This window comes from Esox lucius, chromosome 24, assembly GCF_011004845.1.
Source record: "Esox lucius isolate fEsoLuc1 chromosome 24, fEsoLuc1.pri, whole genome shotgun sequence".
NCBI classification, from domain to species: Eukaryota; Metazoa; Chordata; class Actinopteri; order Esociformes; family Esocidae; genus Esox; species Esox lucius.
The window spans coordinates 5,121,841-5,135,640 of record NC_047592.1 but is presented as its reverse complement, the minus strand read 5'-3'; positions in this window follow the sequence as shown (position 1 = coordinate 5,135,640).

Sequence of the window (13,800 nt, the reverse complement as noted above, 5' to 3'; positions counted from 1 at the left end):
AGTACACCCCTCACATTTTTGTAAATATTTGAATTATAACTCTCATGTGACAACACTGAAGAAATGACACTTTGGTACAATGTAAAGTAGTGAGTGTACAACTTGTATAACTTGTACAACTTGCTGTCCCCTCAAAATAACACAACACACAGCCATTAATATCTAAACCGCTGACAACAAAACTGAGTACAGCCCTAAGTGAAAATGTCCAAATTGGGCCCAAAGTGTCAATATTCTGTGTGGCCACCATCATTTTCCAGCACTTCCCTAACCCTCTTGGGCATGGAGTTCACCAGAACTTCACAGATTGCCACTGGAGTCCTCTTCCACTCCTCCATGACGACATCACAGAGCTGGTGGATGTTAGAGACTTTGTGCTCCTCCACCTTCCATTTAAGGATGCCCCACAGATGCTCAATAGGGTTTAGGTCTGGAGACTTGGCCAGTCCATCACCTTTACCATCAGCTTCTTTAACAAGGCAATGGTCGTCTTGGTGGTGTGTTTGGGGGTGTTATCATGTTGGAATACTGCTAAAGGGAGGGGATCATGCTCTGCTTCAGTATGTCACAGTACATGTTGGAATTCATGGTTCCCTCAATGAACTGTAGCTCCCCAGTGCCGGCAGCACTCATGTGGCCCCAGACCATGACACTCCCACCACCATGCTTGACTGTAGGAAAGACACACTTGTCTTTGTACTCCTCACCTGGTTTGCACCACACACGCTTGAACCAAATAAGTTTATCTTGGTCTCATCAGACCACAGGACACGATTCCAGTAATCCATGTCCTTAGTCTGCTTGTCTTCAGCAAAATGTTTGCGTGCTTTCTTGTGCATCATCTTTAGAAGAGTCTTCCTTCTGGGACGACAGCCATGCAGACCAGTTTGATGCAGTGTGTGGCATATGGTCTGAGCACTGACAGGCTGAACCCCCACCCCTTTAACCTTTGCAGCAATGCTGGCAGAACTCATATGTCTATTTTCCAAAGACAATCTCTGGATATGACACTGAGCATGTGCACTCAATGGCACTCATTTATCAAAAGTGCGTACACCAAATTTCCAGCGTACACCTGGCGTACACCAAAAACCACGGTGACTTTGAGATTTATCAATATGGACGTTGGCGTACGGCACTCTCAAATCCTACGCCAGCTCAGGAGGTGGTGTACGCACGTTTTGAGTTAGTGCGGAAATGCGCAGAAAAAAAAATCCTAACGCACTGACAAACTAAAAGATATGAAATATTATGACCCACTATAAAAAAAACAACAACATAATTACAAACTTCAGTGTTTATTTTTGTGCAACATGGACTTCAAGGTTTCATTTGTGTGACTTTACCAAAGCATTTGACTTATATGTATTCCTTCAGATGCGAGCCTGTGCGCTTTACATGACGTTTCAGGTTTAGGCCCGGCAGTTGCGCATGGACTGGGTTCAGTAATAAAAGGCTTTAAATTACCAAAATATAATTCAGACTGACAAAATAATAAAAATGACATTTTTCTTCTTTTAAATAATAATAGAAATAATAATAATAACGACATTCTTCTTCTAAATAACAGTAAACGTCATTAATAATAAATATCATGAAATAATAAGATGAATATTACAAATTGTCATGCAATTATTCATGTGAATGAATGGTACTCCACATCACATCATCATCTTTTATTCCGCTTTTTAAACTGCCAAATGAAACAATTTTATTTCTTTCTACCTCCCTGGTGATCGTCTCAATCTCCACGTCAGAGAAGTTTCTCTTTTTTGCCGTCTTCCGTGTGTCCATGGCGTAAAATGAGGGCGTGGGGGAAGGGGAGACTTGAATATATAGGGACGTGTTATTCTAATGACGATCGTTTTCAGCCGCGGCATTTATCAAGGGAAGGTATTGCGTACACCTGGATTTTAAAGCTACGCACAGCTTCATAAATCAGGCGGTGAGAGGAGTGTAAGCAAAATCTTACGCCAACATATACGCCCGTTTCTACGCAAGAATGATAAATGAGGGCCATTGACTTTGGTCGACCATGGCGAGGCCCGTTCTGAGTGGAACCTGTCATGTTAAACCGCTGTATGGGCTTGACCACCGTGCTGCAGCTCAGTTTCAGGGTCTTGGCAATCTTCTTATAGCCTAGGCCATTCTTTTTTTCAGATCCTCAGAGAGTTCTTTGCCATGAGGTGCCATGTTGAACTTCCAGTGACCAGTATGAGGGAGTGTGAGAGCGATGACACCAAATTTAACACATCTGCTCCCCATTCACACCTGAGACCTTGTAACACTAACAAGTCACATGACACCGGGGAGGGAAAATGGCTAATTGGGCCCAATTTAGACATTTTAACTTAGGGGTGTACTCACTTTTGTTGCCAGCGGTTTAGACATTAATGACTGTGTGTTGAGTTATTTTGAGGGGACAGCAAATGTACACTGTTATACAAACTGTACACTCACTACATTACATTGTGGCAAAGTGTCATTTTTTCAGTGTTGTCACATGAAAAGATTTTTTCAAATATTTACAAAAATGTGAGGGGTGTACTCACTTTGCTACAATGTATAGTAGTGAGTGAAACCCAGTTAAGATTGTTTTGGAAGAGTTGGACTGCTGAGTGAAGGAAAAGCAACCAACAGGTGCTCAGCATATGTGGGAACTCCTAATTGACTGCCAGAAAAGCATTGCAGGTGACTACCTCATGCAGCTGGTTGAGAGAATGCCAAGAGTGTGCCAAAAAGGCAGCGGTTGGCTTCTTTGAAGAATCGAATATATTTTAAAAGATTTTTGGATTACTTCTTGATTCCAAGTGTTATTTCATAATTTTAGTGTCTTTACTATTATTCTACAATGTGGAAAATAGCAAAACTAAAGGTACTATATATATATATATATTTATATGGTGTTATTAAATTAACTTAATGTTAATTTAATAACTTTAAGTTATTATAGGTAAACATGGGTTCATACTAAAGGATTTAGTTGTCAGGGCGGGGTTGGCATCAACTTAAAACAAAATAAATTCATACAGTTCCTAAAATAGAAATTCCTTGACATCCTGTGACTTACACATGTAAGGGTGAGTGGGTGAGATGTGTAAGAAAGGTTTGTTTTTCTTTCAATTGCTGTAACTGAATGTTATCCGGTTAAACAAAACAATCCAAACCAGGTCGCCTCTCACAGGAATGTACCACGCAGAACTGATCCTTCCCTGTCTGCCACTTCAACTCTCCCTGGCATCTGTTCAAATGACTATAAACATAAGGTGGTGCGTTGGTACAGTATGTATATGTCTAGTGACAAGTGTTGACATTGTATTGCATGGAGCAAAGGCAGAGTAGAATAATCGATTCATTGCTGTATCCCTGCTGGGAACCAAATCTAGAGCAGTTTTGGCATGTCAAGAATTCAGAATGTTATCCGCCAAATAGATCAAGGTGGTTCAAAGCAGCGATTTCAGTTATTTCTGGGGTAGGTGTGATCAGTCTTATCTAGCTTTGCATTGTGTTAGGGCCCACTGATCATGAAGGAAACACACCTGCTTCTGTATCCCGATCATTGAAACTGCTCATTATAAAGGTTATCTGATAACATGTAAGCACAAACATTTCTATATATATAACTAACTATATTTTTGTGTTAGAGTTGAGAAATCTAATTTCTGTGAGTTTCAACTCAAACCTACAGTGAAAATATTAGCTTACCTTCACCCCTGGCCAGTTAAGCTGAAGAAACTGGGTAAATTAAACCCAGATAAAGATGTTTTGGGAAACCCCTGTGAGTTAATGGGTCTCCCTAGTGTTGTTCATTTGAGATCATTTCTGGTTAGTGAATGCATTAGCCAACGAGATCTCAATTAATTTACACCAATGTTACTATTTCAGGTGCCCTGGTCCCTATTAAGGGCTACCACACAGAACCAGGGCAAAATCGGGGCAGAACTGGGGTAGACCTGTGCGGGCTGGCTGATGTGTTGTTGCAGTAGCACAGGGTTTGAAAAAAAAAAACTCCTTCATTTTCTCCAATAGAAGCATTAATTCATGAAAATATATTTTGAATAATTAACAAAAACAAAACTTTTCAGCAAAAAACAACCGATTTAAATGTTAAGCCCAGGAAATACCATATATGGTTTTGAGCAGAAATGTGTCATTATGTATGTTTGTAAACACTTGTGCTGGAATTTGTACTGGTAAATAGTATTAGCAGATGCGTTGTCTCATATCAGCCGAAATCTGTGTGCCCACACAAAGATAATAAAACCATTGTGTGTTTGGGTGTTGGGTATATGTCACAGGTCCTGGATGTTCCTTATATGGTTCTCACTGAAATGATAATTTATTGTCAATAATATATTTGAAATGACCTTGGGAACATATAATGCTATATAATATAATGTTATTTCCAAACATGTATTATAAGTATACAATAGTATGAAATAATTGGGTCGATTTCAACACAGTTGAGTTTACTTATTACTATATAAATAGTACTTAATATAACGAATACTGTAAATAGCACTTACTAGTACTTATTAATAGTATGTATGTGTGTATGAGATGTGCTCTAAAAAGTTTAATTGCCTTACCTTAAACTTTGTCTTTGACAAATCTGTTGTAATATACAATGTCTTCTTTGTCCTTCTTGGCAGGGTATCAGTAACAGGTGAAGGGCTGGATTGGGCAGTCCTGTAGTTTTGGTTCAGAACAGTTGTGTCCATTGCCATGACTTGTTTCTGAAAGCTGTGTGTTTGTTTGGTATATACAACCCACTGCTTTTTTGGAGGCTGGGAAATATAAAGGTGAACTGGAGAGGACAATAAGACAATGTGAAAACATTATTGTATTGCTGACTACCACTTATGTGTTAACTAACCCTAGGCTTTATGACTGTACCACACGACTGCTGACACTAAAGTGAATTCAGTGCCATTATCTTACATTGCGGCCTTTGGTTGACCAGGTGTGAGTCGTTGTATTGTTAGGTCAGGAGCAAGAAAAAAAATATGCTAATAATGAAGGACATTTTTCAAGCAAAAAAGTAGAATGTTCTCAACTGGCAAAAACACTCACCTGACCAGAATCCAACTGAGAATTTGATTAACTTGCTGAAAACAATACGTTTCCCAGAAACAAGCAGGAACTGAAATGGCTGCCGTTGTCATGGCAGAGCATCACCAATACTCAACATCTGATGGGGTCAGTGGGTCACAGAGTTCAGATAGTCATTGAATGCCACCAAGTACTATTAATGACAAATACATTCAAGATCATGTTAATTTGTCCAATTACTTTTGGTTCCCTATAATGGTGGGACTTTGTATATAAAGGGCTGTACATCCTCAACGTTTCATGATTCATAGATGTAAATGCCCTCACATAAAAACATTAAAATGATGCACTTAAGCCTCTTAGTCAATGCTTCTTTTACAATCCAAAAACAAAACTTGACAGAGAGTTCACTATGCATTGTGGTGGCTCTGAGAGGAACGAACAGGGGACTGGTTGTACATGGTCACCCAACTCATTATGTCTGTCAAATATAAAGCCTGTTGAGATAAAATGTTTGTTAAATGCATTTCTAATCTCATTTTTATTTTTTATGATGCAAGAGTTCAAATGGCACGGAGACAAAAGTGATCCGGAGACAAAAGTGATCCAGAGACAGAAGTGGTCCAGAGAGAGAAGTGATCCGGAGAGAGAAGTGATCTGGAGACAGAAGTGATCCGGAGAGAGAAGTGATCCGGAGAGAGAAGTGATCCTGAGACAGAAGTGATCCAGAGAGAGAAGTGATCCTGAGACAGAAGTGATCCAGAGAGAGAAGTGATCCTGAGACAGAAGTGATCCAGAGAGAGAAGTGATGCAGAGACAGAAGTGATGCAGAGAGAAGTGATCCTGAGACAGAAGTGATGCAGAGACAGAAGTGATCCTGAGACAGAAGTGATGCAGAGAGAGAAGTGGGTCTGAGAATTCCTTAACAGAGAACATCTCAGAGTAAAATACATCCTGCAATAAATCAATCTGTGAAAAATGCTTAAAGATTCTCGAGGGTCAGCATGTTGTTGCTTAGTAATTCTAATACAAACTATTGAACAATGATCACTGATATTGTTTGCAAAATCACCAGTTCATCTACATTTATGAGGGTTGTTTGTCAGTATAAGATCCATTACTTAGGAGTTAATCAGGTTTTTAACATTAATCCGAGTAGACATTACAATCAGCTGTCGGATTAAAATCAATACATAAGATCCTCAGTTTATCAGAGGCTAGTTTTAGCCAGTCAAGTTTCAGATCGCCTAGAATAACAATCAGAGGACATCAAAGGGACCAGGTGTAGTATTAGACATAGAATCAACCACACCTGACGAAGGAGCAGGGGGACAGTATATCCATGCTACATACACATTTTCAGCAATAGAAACATCCATAATTAATAGCTCAAAAAGCTGAGGTACAGAAGCATTCAGTGCTTGGATTACTGGCAGGTTTGATTCTACACAGATGACTACTCTTCCACCTTTATCCAATCACGTAAAAACACAGTGTAGCCTTTTATGGCAGCGTCCACATCATTGAGCAGTGGACTTAACCATGTTTCTGAGAGTCACAGAATATCCGGATTTGTGGCGTGCATCTAAATATCAATCAAATCCACTTGAGGCAGCATTCTGTACTTTGCACATTTAAGTGCATCAGTCCAAGCCCTCTGTATGATTTTAATATATCCAAAGTAAGGTTCATAGAGCTAGGGTTGGAGTCAATGGTAGTCTTAGCTGGTGCAGTTAAAAGATAACTTTTACACAACAAGGTCTGAGATTCCTGTGGTAAAAAACTTAATCGTAAGGTTATGATAAGAAATATCTTATTAGGGCATGGACAGACTCTTCATTTCCTAAGTGTTGCAGCAATATTGTCTGATATCATTCTTGCACCTCTCTTGATTGGATGCAAACCATCCCTGTTCAGTAATTGCAGGTCTTTCCCAGAAAAAAAACCAAAGTTGTCTATAAAATCAAAGAACTCAGCATTTAAGCCCTTCTTAGGTTTCCATTCCTATGAAAGCCAAGACAGAGCTCTTAAGGAAAGACAAAATCTTTCTCTTCCTATGTGGCTGTATTCTCTGATTGTGACGCCTCTCCTTAAAGGGTGGGTGGCTACAGTATGTCGTGACACATACTCACCAGGAAATAGATTAAGAGTGCAGAAACAGACCCACCAATCAGGCTCTTGTGAAAATACCTGAACTAAAGAAAATATCAGTATCTGCCCTATCAGTATGTAAATCACTTAGATTGGGTCTGACACTGGCTGCATATCAGTGGGACATGCAGTACATAGTCCTTTCAGCAACATGCTGATGAATGTGGGTGGTTTAGGTCTGATGTGATGGAGCAGGGTCGAGTCATTTTGGAAGTGCTACCCACCTAACGACTTGTGCAGTCAATCAACTTTTCCAATTAATCACAATTGCAGAATAAGTTTAGATTTACAATTTTCTCTTTATAACCCAATTATGCTAAAGACGTGTTTTATTGTAAGAGAAAGATTTTTTTTTTTTTGACATTTTTCCATGCAATTTAAACCCTTTAATGATCCTGATGTTAAGATAGGCCTGTGTCCTCTTTAATGTTCTTTTAAGTTTGAAATATATACACAACTCATGATTGATGAGTCAAAGTCAAATTCAGACATTGAAGACAAAATAAAAAGTTGCCAGGGGTGTCAATCTAAAATGTATGCCAAGAGACTAGTAAGGAATGTTAAAAACGCTTTTTGAAGAGCCTTGTTGCCATTTTCAACAGTTGTGTTTGCTTAAAGGAAAACGGCTCTTGGCACAACTGGAAAAATTCCAGCAGGGTTGTTTTTCAAATATCATTGGTTAAGCCGTGTTTCTCTTCCAACATTTCTGTTTGGTTCTGAGCTGGTGTCTAGTGACAGTTTCTACAATACTAAATGCTAAGCAGTAAACATACAAACATACAAATAGTTGTCTGAGCGAAAATGTAAGCAGATCTCGGAGCCAAGTGAACGGTTCCTTACATCAATGCAATTAGGTTCTCAATATTCACCAAAAAAGAGCTGTTCATTCATGAACGACTCGTCACTAGCACATTGATTTCACCATTTAAATGACAACACAAGTTATTCAAGACTCTTGAGGAGCTACAAAAGAGGATGGCTTCCACTGAAACTGGTTCACTTGTTGACAGCAGACGCAGAATTCATTTCTGACATGGTACAAGCTACAAGCCTATGGAAGTTCGAAGAAACAAGAACCTGAACTAAATTCTGTTCATAGCCAATGTAATTTTATGTAGGATATTTATAATATACAGTATGATTACGAATTTTTAAACATAATGTCATATCAGACCCATTCGGGTACTGGTTCAGATCTTGTGTTAACTTTCTCTAAGCCTTTTGGTTCCCTGAAATAAAGTGACTGTAGTAATTTTCTGTTCACACCTTGTTGTTTCTTTCACTTTTGTTTAATACAAACCAAAAAGGTATTTGGATGGATTCTTGAGCTATTTGTCTTTACAAAATATTTCTGAAAACAGTCAGTACATCATTTTATTATGTTTACTGAAATTGAATGAAATATTTTATTATGTTCAATGAAGTTGGTCATAAACTTGAGATTGAATGGGTCCTAATACATTTTAAATCAATTTCTTAAAGCTTCTTTTTTTTTCTACTTTTATAAAAATTCTACTTTTATAACAAATACTTTTATAACAAATCATGTGGGTTGTCAAATTGGACAAAAGAGGAGGTTAACAGAAAATAAGAAAATAGATTATTTTATTAAACATTATTTGCATACTGTCATTTAACTGACAGGATACCTGACAACACTTGACCTGACAGAATAACCAATATCTTCTTTTTAAATTGATTAACCTAGAATTTCCTGAATACATGAAAGAACATGTGCAAGACTGACTTGAGTCCTTTTTATCACATTGGCAGTTATAAACACCAGGGTTAAATCTTGAGATACAGATACAAAAGCTCAAATAACCCCAGGAGTTCATCTTCCAATGTCAAGGCATGTAAAACACAATGCAAATGAAAAAACATTTTAAGCTGTTTTTAATTAAAAGTTTTTAAATAAAAGACACAAAATAGATATTTTTAGATAATGTAGATCAAATCAAATAGTTCTTAAAATGTACTAATGTACCGCTCCAGACTTCAGGCGCTGGAAGCCTCAATATCTTTACATGTAAAGTACAAATGTAGTTCTATTTAGTGTCCATGTGGTAGCAGTCATATTTACTACATATCAGATATATCGCAGTTTTGCAGTACAACAACTTTTCTGGCTGTTTATGAATGCTAACATTATTATGTTAGATACTATTTTTTATATTTATTTTCAATTTGAACACTTGAACACAATGGAATGGTGCATATTAAAACAAAATAAATAATAAATAATACATTAAATTATCCCCTGAATAACTATGTTATTTATAATACTATGACCATCTGAGGAAAGTATATCCATTTCATTTGGTCAGTTTAAAAGGGTTTAAGAGTAAATGCAGTGTCACACATTCATTATGACAATATAAAGAACACCAGGCATACAAAACAGAAATACAGTGATATCAATGATACTGGTTATGAAACTGTAAGAACTGAGCTGAACTCTAAATGCATTGCAGAGTTATGAGCAATCGACTGTTATCTCACCATCTAACAATGACATTTGGTGATTATTATTATTAAAGTTAAGAATGTGGTCCACAGATCTGATACGCTAATAAACAAATATAATCTTCCAACACTAAACCAGACAACAATAATTCCCCCAAACCTCTGCTGGGGAGCAACACCTCAAGATTATGAGTTACTGTAAAATTATTAAAGCGGCTGTACACAACTAACATCTATGGTGAAACATTGTGACACTATTTTTAGCTGATACCTGGACCTTCAGAACCTACAGTAAAAACAGCAAAATGGGATTTAAAAAAAAAGTTCAGTTCCCAAAAACCCAATGATTCAGCGCAAACCTAAAACTATATAAAACAGGCTTAATAACAACAGGCTCACAAACCAGAGACGTGAACAGCACCGTCACACACAACAATGACCGACAACAAACACAAGGAAGGAGGAAAACTAAATAGGGAGGTGATGAGGTTGACTAGGGGCAAACGCAACACAGGTGACAAGACCATACACAGGTGAACACAATGAACACAGGGGAATCAAACAGAATGTAGAAACAGACCACATAGAACTAAAAGACCCTGAACATAGAAATACATCAGCCAGCTGTCACAGACCTGAATGTTGTCCAACTCCTCTACGATGGCCCTATAAAGGTGCCGTACATCGACGTGAACCGGTGGGGACTGGACAGGATGCAGCACGCAGATGAGCTTCCCTGAGAGGTTTTCTGACAGTTTGTGTGAAATCCCTTTTGTTGTGCAAACCCATGGATTTATCAACCGTCTTGTTGTCCGGTCTCAGCTCTGGTGGAAATTCCGGCGGACAGCATGGGAAAATCGCACGCTTCCTCAAAACCTGAGATGTCTGTGGCCTTGTGTTACATGACAAAATTTCAGATTTACTAGTACAGTAGAGTGGCCTTTTATTGTCTCCAGCGCCTTTTAAATAGTCATTCTGTTTCAGCAACGTTTTGATACGCAACATCTGTCAGGTGGATGGATTATCTTGACAAAGAAATACTCTCTATATGTGAACAAAATGTGTGCACAACTATTTAGAGAAATAATGTTTGTTTTTTTCTTGTTTTTTTGAGCTTGTGAAAGATGAAACCAGCATTTGCTGCATTTCTGTTAGAGGTCAGTGTACAGTGGAGTATGGACAACTGTTTGAAAGCAGTGCTCTTTCATATCGGCCCTGCGCAGGAAACTAAACCCCAAACCCTCGCTCCTCAAGCACCATGCTCATACCAAATGTACTATATGGGACTGGAGTGGCTTGATGTGAGTTTTAAGACACAGGTAGAGATCAGGTTTCATACAGACAAAGGAATGCAGCAACAATACATCTGGCATTGAGACAAAGACTGGTCTATCTGAAGGGATGTGGAAATAAACATGGAACTGACTAATCACGCCTACGTCACGTCTACGTCACGTCTACTTATAAAAGTGCTCACAAGGTGAACCACGGATTGTAAAGATAGCACCACTATATTGCACTACAGAAACAGTATACATATGGCTCATATTTATTAAGACATCAGAAAATCAAGTGAATTTACATTTCTCCATAATGGGTAAGTATTTCAATATTATTTGCAATCATCTACTTTCTGTACACTCCAGGGTTAGTGTCAATAACTTTTAAAAGAAAACCGTGGGAAAACTTTTCAAAATACAGAGCTTCTGCAACAGAATATTGGTTTATTACAAACATTTACTAACTTTAATTTGAATTGACCACGACCCTCATAAACTGCTTGAAAATAAATGTTCTGTCATTCATTTAGATATTTGTTCTTAAGGCGTGTTGTTCTATAGGCCCTGTCATTCGATTTTTCGGCATTTGTTTGTTGTTATTCTGTCTCTCATTGTTCAAATAAACCTACCATTAAAATTATATTTCTTTTTGTCAGTGCGCAAACATTCAAAATCAGCAGGGGATCAAGTAATTTTTTCCATCACTGTATATTGATACATAACATGCAGTGAGATAGTTAAGATCACAGTGATCTTAATTCCTGTGAGATAAAAAAATAATAATAATAACCATTTAAGTGGAAAAAGTCAAAGCTGAAACTTTCCAGAGGCCTTGTCTATGGTCTAGAATTACTCACTCTTGAAATTGGCAATTATGATTTTAAATTTTAAACAAGATTCCCATGCCATCTGTGGCTACCAATATCATTTGCTGTCATTATTGTTTTATTTAAATTATCCTGATCACATATATATGTTTGTTTTGTAGAGACTGCTTCAGATACATAAAGATTGAGAAATGCTAATTCATAATATCTTACAAGCACTGTATTTCCTACATGGTAACACCTTTTGGAAAATGTCTGTGACATTCCCTTTGACCTGTACAAAGAAGATCATTGTATTTAATATGTTTAATTAGCTCATCACATATCTCCCACCATTTTGTGACACAATGCTTAAAAGGTAAATCAAAGATTAAAGACATTGGAAAAGCAGCAGTTTTTCTGATCAATCACAATGGGTTGCAGATAAAGAAACGTAACCACTCTCAAATGAAGGGACACAGCTGTGTAGACAGTGAACAATAATCTACTGAACACACTTTCTTCAAATATTAATAAGAAATTAATTAATTAGTCATGTATGATTTACATCACCCAAAACTCCCTGTCAGTAACTCTCTCTGCAAGTTGTCCTTTCCCTACTTCCCTTCACCTGGTTATGCCAATAAGATGACATCAGTCAGTAAACTATTGACCTTTCATTATTACAGATTGTGGCTAAGGTTTGGAATGTATAAGGTGAAAACAGAAATATTTTGGCCATTAAGTTAAAGTACAGGGTTAAACTTAACTGGTTAAACTGGTTAAAGTTAGGGCTGTGACTTATACTATTAAATCAATCTCCATTCACATAGCTACACATTTTGTAAAACTGTCCAGCTAAGCTAATCTGAGATATCAAGACAAAAAGGGTACTGAAAAAAGGGTCCAATGTATTGTATGTATTGACTTGTGTCTCATGTCATCAGAACTGCTCGCTTTAAAACATGGAATTTAATGGCTAACTGAGGAATGATAGTGATTATATTAATAGATTAAACACAAATAAACATCATACTGTACTTGCCAAAAGCCTGGACGACCTTACATATTCACTAAAACGGCTAGGTATGTCTGAACATTTGACTGGTACAGTACAAAAAAGCAAAAATGGGAAGACACAGACTGCATCTTTAAATGACTTACAACTCTGGGGCTTGAAACAACAATATTTGAAATATTTGATTTAGACCATTTATAAGCATTGTAAGAAGTATAAACTGTCTTGGTGTCAAAAGAGATTATTCTCATCTCAAGCCTGAATCAGCTTAAGTGCTCATCCATTTAGAATTACTGACTGATAGAACAAAATGACTGAGAAACACTGTACTGTTTCTGGGCTACCATGACTACTGCATGGCACAAGGAATAAGATATGGTTGGTGGAAGTGAACATGTTGTTGCAAAATCTGGATGGAAAATTGGTTTGTCAGGAGGCAGGTCATAGATGGTGCTCATAATAAAAGGCAATGAAGGTCAAAATCTGGTGATGATAATGATCGTCTAGAATCTTGGACAGTTACCTGTGAAACACTTCCATTTAATTCTTTGTCTGTCTATAGAATATCAAGTTCAAAGACAACAAAAGATGAGTGTCAAACAAATGGCTGTGGTCCTCCTGATTGGTGAGTGATATTTATTGATTTGAACAGAAAACAAATAATTGGATATAATGAAATGTCATTACATTTACAAAAAATAAATATATATTTCTTAATCTTCAACATAAGTGGCCATTAATATGGCAAAAGCAACTACTACTACAGCTGCTCCAACAACCACTACAGAGTCTCCAACAACCACTACAGAGGCTACAACCACAACTACAACTGCCCCAACTACATTTACATCTGTTGCAACAACAACAACAGAGTCTCCAACAACAACGACAGAGGCTACAACCACAACTAGAGCAGTCGCAACCACTACTGAAGGTGCTCAAACAACCACTACAGAGGCAACAACAACGACAACAGAGGCTACAACCACAACTACAGCTGCCCCAACTACAACTACAGCTGACGCAA